Source organism: Dioscorea cayenensis, unplaced genomic scaffold (assembly GCF_009730915.1).
Source record: "Dioscorea cayenensis subsp. rotundata cultivar TDr96_F1 unplaced genomic scaffold, TDr96_F1_v2_PseudoChromosome.rev07_lg8_w22 25.fasta BLBR01001862.1, whole genome shotgun sequence".
Lineage (NCBI taxonomy): Eukaryota > Viridiplantae > Streptophyta > Magnoliopsida > Dioscoreales > Dioscoreaceae > Dioscorea > Dioscorea cayenensis.
Window position 1 is genome coordinate 11,024 of NW_024088253.1, and position 7,032 is coordinate 18,055.

Sequence of the window (7,032 nt, forward strand, 5' to 3'; positions counted from 1 at the left end):
GATGTCTGCTCGTTCTCCCCTCTTCAATTCCCAATGAACAACATGATCTTGACCTATCATTTGTTCAATTTGGTCGATCTGATACTTAGTTAACTCATTCATCTTGATGTTCCCACTGATACCTAATCGATAACGAACCTGAATGGCTTTTTTTAGGGTCCAATTCCATCCATTTTTTTGTTGAGGCAATTCTTACTTGTTCATCGGGAACTGATTTAGCTCCTGAGATATATGACATTCTTTATCCTTCTCCTTTTTCCTGGTCTTCTCGGCTGGAATCAAAAAAATGGGTGTCTCCCTCTATTCCCTGTAGAGGAACTTTTTACTATAGCCATGGATGCTTCTCTCAGCGAGTGAACTAGGTTTTTTTCTTTCTTGAGCTTCTATTTCTTCAGTTAAGGGAGATTCGGGAAAAAGATGGAATAGGAAGACGTGTTTCCAGAACGAACAAGATACGGGTTGAGAAGGGGAGTTAGCAAAGTTGGACAAGATTGGAATGGGCATAGGAACATGTATTGATGTACCAGATCGGCTAATGCTCCCAGGTTGATGCGATGTATTCCACCAGTTGACTGGAGACTTTATTATTGGTATATCGATCGGTCCAGCACGGATTGAAATAGGAGCCAGTTCGACAGGAAGCTTTTGAAAACGCAGTGCACCCAGGTAAATAAGGAACAAGATGAATACAGAAGTTAACCGAGCATCCCACACCCGAAAGGTACCCCACATAGGCCTTCCCCGAAACCCCCCAGTCACTAAGGTAAACAAAGTAGAAAAAGCACCAATTTCTGTACCGGTTCCGGAAGAGCGAAGAAAAAGGGGATGTTTTGTTAATGGGAACAAGAAACTGTTTATAGCCGTAGCGATATAAACAAGAATACTCATCCGAGCCGCAGGAACATGTACATACGGAATACGAGAATTTCCACCTTGTTGAAAATCTGGTGGTGCTACCCGAAGACTTGAATGAATAGCCATCGCTGTTAAGAACAACCGAGATCCAAAAAGAATTTTCGCGTAGCTTCTTGTCTTTGACATAAAGAAAGAAGGTTGTAATAACGAAACGGACATGTGAGAATTTTGTCCTTGCCTTGCTAGTGGAACAAGAAAGACATGGATGTATATTCCATACGCAATCAAAGGATTTCGCATGCTCAAAGAGATTAGATTAATTATAGTAATTCCCTTGCTTAGTTTTCGCTCCGCTCGTGCGTGGCACTCCTTGCTTGCGGAGCGGCATACCGGAAAAAAAGGATTTTCTTTCTATTCTATTCTATATGGGCCCGTCACCGGACTACGAAAAAGGAGTCGAAGCCTTTCTCTCTCGTCAGTTTTGCTTACTTAGCCTTCTCCCCTCTGACTATCTATTTATGTGATATTCCAATCTTCCAACATATATATGTTAGGGGGATTTTTCTTCCAATCCTCTATCATTTTGTTGATAGATAGGGGCTTCTCGCCCCTGACGAGAGAGGTCGTCGTAGGATATTGTGGAGAGGCGGAACATTAAAATGGACTATAGACCTCTATGAACTACCTTTTTTTATGTTATGGTTTCCGCCTATACACGTTATCAAGTTCTGCTCAAGATTTGAATTTTTAAATAGACTTATTTATTTATTTATTTATTCCTACGAAATGCTATTGATCCCATGAGGACCCGCCCCGTAACGTAAAAAGAATGCAACAATGAAATTGCTTATCATTCGACTTCCACACTGGAATGCGAGCCAGCTGGCGAAGAAGTCAGACCAAGCCCCGAAAGACATAAGCTCAGGCATTCCATTCTTATCTCCGCGGGTTCAGTTCCTCATTATCCCAAACATATCCATTGGTCGGTCCTCAACATGGTTTAGTAGACCGACCCGTCCTACTAAGTATAAGTAAGGGAACATCCGGCACATCAAGCTAAGATGACTCTTAAGGAGGTTGTTCTCGGAACTTCATTATTTGAGTGAAAGGGGAAAGAGGAATTTTTTGTTCGAAAGGGGAACCAGTCTTTCTTTATCCCTGTGTCGGTGGAAGAGAACAATTGCTTGAAGTGAAGTAAAGCCTTAGCCTTAAAGTAAAGAGAATTCCAGTAAGCTTTCCTGGCAGCCTTTGAATGATTTTTCTTATTGCAAAAAGACTAGAATAAGTAAGGTCGAGCAGCACTAGTTCCGACCGAGAAGCAGATCCCAGCTTAGTATCAGCAGCATAGGTAGCGACACCAGTACCAGTTATGGAGGAGGCAGTCCAGCCAGGCCGAGAACGAAGCAGTTCATAAAAGAAGATCTTCTTTCCGGAGCCCGCCAAGCCAGTCCAGTAAGCAAGCACAAGTAGCAGTTCTATCAGGAAAAGGAGGCTAAATGTCTTCTTCATGAAAAGCTTACTTATCCCATTCTATTCACTGCACTCGAGGATTTCTATAGCGATCAAGGCGCGTATGTACATGTTGCTGAATTAGGATAGGAGGACGAGGACGAGGTCGTGGCAATGGGCAGTCTGGTTGCCCAAGGAAGCAAGGCCAGAGGAAGGACTTTCGTTACCCTATTGACAAGACAGAGTCTTATTTTGATATCTTGTTGAAGATGAATAGGATTAAGTTGCCTCCCTCCGACTACATTCAGCCTGGTGATGATAAGTTAGATAGGTTTTGTAGATATTGCCGCAAGCAACAAGCAATAAGGGTCATGGTACGAGGTACTGTTTTGACCTTCAGGACGTTGCAAGCCTTTCGAGATAATACATTGGTTTTTGAAGACGAGTACGAGTCATCCCCCCACCAGACAAAAATTGAGACCAACCCTCTCCAAAATCATTCTGCCACTGTCAACATGGTGTCGCACTTGGGAGGTGATGATGTGATTCCTTATGTATCTGTGTCTGTGTCGCTTGACAAGTCTACCTCTGGATCCGTTGATCCATCTCTTTCTGTTTGTTCTTCTAGGTCGGCTGACCCTGGTCTTGTTCGAGTTTATTCCCCGCTCGCCTTTTTCGATATGGTTGTGCCCACTTCCTTTCATTACTTCTATGTGTTTGCCTTGCTGAGTGAGACTGACGTAGTGCGAACTTGAGCAGTGCTCGCTCGTGCTTCTTCTAACCGGGGAGCACGTCGCTAGTCCAAGGCAGGCTTCCCTCCCGAAGCTCTCATTTTCCAATGTGGGTTTGCCAGCTTCAAGCTCCACCCTTACATATATATATGAGTTTTTGCCCCTTCCTCGCTCCGCCGAGCATACGTATTCCCTCACACCCCTCGAGGATGAAAAAAGACTTGGTTTTCAATCTCGTCCTGCCCTACCTACCCATTTAAAGCGATTCATAAAGCCCCGAGGGGTTTGATCATCCAGCATACATGATGGTAGACTGTGTCCGTTCAGGCATCACGTATCAAGGCATCGCAATCCAACAACATCTCAGAACAAGGTCTCAGCCAAGTCGATAGCTCGTGGACTCGAGTCTGAGGGAGAGGGATCGTCGATCAGTGAGAGGCGAGATTGGCTATTGGAAGGATCGGTTCCATTTAGATTAGTTCAACAGATTAGAAAGGTGTGGTCAGGGTGAGAGGCTTTCCGGTGGAGAAGAAGGGGGCTCCTATCCGAGCTGGAAGGAAGAACTGAAAGATGGGGCTTGAACCACGACCAGTCATTGAAGCCCTAATCTATTTATTTTTTAAATTTATATATATATATTGGAAGAATGAGGTCAAAACAGAAAGCGAGCAGGAAGCCGAGAAGTCAGGCTAATAGACCGGATTGAGTCGATCAACAAAACAAAACAAGCAGAATCGACATGAACCTGAACGTTGAAATGATTGCACAAAGCCTGATGGGGTGGTTTGCTCCAAAAATAGTCCACCCATCCTCAAACTGGTCTTCCAAACAAGATGATAGAAAATAATAAACGGATGATTCGAGATTCCAACAACATGAAAAAGACTAAGATGCGGAATAGAGATTGTGACAACTAAACAAGTACTAGTGGGAAGATTTACAATCTATCGTTCGTGCTATCGGACTTATGAAGAACTGTGCGCTATCCATTCATTGTCCACTCAATCTTTCCATTGATGCTTTTTCACATGCTGATTCACCTCTTTCTTAACCTCTATCCTGAACCGAAAGCAAAGATGAAGAGCATATTATGGAAAAAGCCCACGGGTAATAAGGTCCCTATTGATCCATCATTCACAGCTATCTATTTCTTCCCGGAGCAGCCGGATCAGGGTTTGACTGACCTCTCGACCCTCGGAAGTCGGGCGGGGCCCCCCTTAGGTAGGGTTACCTAGTTTGCTTAGCCGCATTGATTGCTTGGAAAGAAAAGGAGAAAGGCTTTGAGTTGAGCTAATGCTCTATGTAACACTTAACCCTAAGGAAAGTAGGCGCAAACCACATGGGAGATATCCATTCTTTCTATTTGATCGTCCGGTCCGGATAAAGCCTGCCTGGAGTAATCGTTCGATCTCGTCGATCATCTGCTGAGACATAAGCATATGAAGCGGTTCTTTGATAACCGAGAGATAGGATTTCTACGACAAAGAGCCAAAGACTACCGTAACATCAGTAGTTTATCTATGAACCTCCCTCTCACCAACCCGGAACTTCAGGAGTTTACGTAGGTGCCTGAGCTCTATCTTCCACACGCGTTCTGACTTTAACTTACCGGACCGTCTCCTTACGTAGACACTTGTAAAGCTTAACTTCTCAGTTCCGTTTGAACTGTACTCGCTAACGGAAAAAGCAGTAGTTTTCTATAAGTCGATTCCAACACCTTTTTTTCGTCTAATGAAAAAAAGGAGTGGAGTTTCTGGGACCAATCATGCCAATGTGGATCATAATGCACCTATTTTGGAGGAGATCTTGCTCAAGTTCAAACGCGAAGACATAGGTCGGGGTGTGAGATGCTAGAGTGTGTGCCAACCCTTCTCGTGATTCGAGTGAGCACATTAATTTGGAGGTGCACGAAAGGTAGTCACACTCGAGCATTCTGATTTATGCATATAAGAATACGAGATCCACCCAGCGTGTACATCATTGAAGAAGCAAAGTGATTCACGACGTAGCGTGTGCCCCCTTTGTGTTACCCCAATGAAAGTATGGAATTGGGAGTATTTTCGGTATAGATCTTTGTAGCATCGGCCGAAAAATAAGAGAAGAGAGAATCCACAGGCGTGTGGAAATTATCACGCCGTGTGGAAATTCCGCAGGGCGTGTGACATCACTCACGCCCGTGTAGTCGCCCGATTCCAGCCCATATTTAAAGCCGATTTCAGCCCCAATTTCGAGTATTCTTTTCTCCATCTTTTCCCCAACTTATGAGAGGGTTTTGGCTAGGGTTTCGAGTGTTATTGGCGAAGGTTTTTGAGAGGTTCTATGGCTCCGACATATGTGATTAAATTAGGAAGAAGGTTGGTAGGAGAGCTTTGATCGAGGCGTATCCTATACCGGACGAGAGGAATCCTTGGACGATGAGTAGAGGACTTTCCACAAGACCATCGACAAGACCATCGAGGGGTTTCTTTATGGATTTATTGCTTTTTACATTCGATTTCATTTGATTGTACTTAGCTCCATGGAAGCTAAACCCCTAGTGGGTACTTGTTTGATTGTGAACCCTGAGGATGTAGTCGTTTCATTGAACTTCTTTATTATGCTTTCAATAAATTGATGTTTATTGTGAGTTCCAACCTTGAATGCTTGATTGTATGAACATTTCCCCTAGAGTGACACTAGGGTTGAGAGTTCTTGTTATTAACCTTGTGAGTGAGTGACACACCACGAGCGTTAGACAAAAAGCTAGGTTGGAGAGGATTGAGAGGGTGAGTCGAGAGGTATAGGGCGTCCCCTTTCCCCTCCGGCGTGATAGATTCTACCTCCGTTCCTTTGAGTTCTTTCTTTGACCATAATAGAGTTCTTTGCCTTGCCTTCTCCTTACTTTTGCTCTCTTACTTGTTGCTTTTTAATTGTTGAGAATTGAATCATTATCACACTTATCATTGTTGATACTCCACATAGCTAAGAATCGAATTAAATGTCTTTACTCCCTACTCACAATGGATTCAACCCCGCTCACGGGATTATTAGCTCGACAAACCCGTGCACTTGCGGGATATAAGCAAGAGGTACTTGTCAAGTTTTTTGGCACCGTTGCTGGGAGTAAATATTGATTGAAGGAGACCCACGAGCTTGAGCGTACACTTGAGAAGGAAAGGGAAAGAACTTGTCACAAAGAACATCCTAATCCGAGTCGATTAGAAGTAGATGGATCGACAACATGGCGAGAACAAAATGAGCAACAACGGACACTGCTCCGATTATGCTAGACCTTCGAGTGTTGGGGACACAATCGAGTATTGTCGTCCCCAATCACGACTTTTGAATTTCAAGCTAAAGCCCGGCATTCATCCATATCTTTCGTGTGATGCACAATTCAGCAGTTTGGCCGATGAAGATCCAAAGCAGATCCACATAAAGAGCTTCCTCGGGTGTGTGACATGTCGAGGATAAATGGTGTGACGGATGATGCCATCAAATTGAGAGCCTTCCCATTTTTCCTTAAAAGGGGAAAGCGAAAGCGAGTGGCTACACTCATTACCTAGGGGCATCGATCACTACATGGGAGATGGTAGAGCTTTTCTAGCCCGTTATTTCCCTCCCGGGAAAAAGTCGACCAAAGCTTAGGAATGAGATCTCATCCTTTATGCGGTTGGAATTGGAGTCTCTATTTGAGACATGGGAAGTGTTCAAGGAACTCTTGCGCAAGTGTCCACAACACGGAGTTCCCGGGGTGGATGATTGTTGACCTTCTACAATGGTTTGAACACGAGTCTGAGGCAACCTCTTGGATGTGGCGGCAGGGAGTACCTTAGGTAGCAAAACCCCGACGAGGCACGTCAATTGATTGAGGAAATGGGGGTTAAATAGCTACAGTGAGAGCAGCTGGGGAAAAGAAAAAGGTGGCGGTCTCCATAGAAAGTGATCACGGTAACTTCATTGGCGGCCCAAGAGAGAGTTTGAGTAAAAAGCTATATCTTATAGCTCAAATAGAGTT

General features: G+C 44.2%; 1 non-coding gene and 1 pseudogene across 1 annotated transcript; both read right to left on the bottom strand.

Annotated features, from left to right (window-relative positions):
- Window positions 1-300: 300 nt before the first annotated feature.
- Window positions 301-1,433, bottom strand: LOC120257101 (annotated as a pseudogene).
- A 5,221-nt stretch (window positions 1,434-6,654) lies between these two features.
- On the bottom strand, window positions 6,655-6,761 carry LOC120257103. Its single transcript, XR_005535520.1, has one exon. It is a non-coding gene; the product is annotated as a small nucleolar RNA R71 (small nucleolar RNA).
- Between the last annotated feature and the right edge of the window lie 271 nt (window positions 6,762-7,032).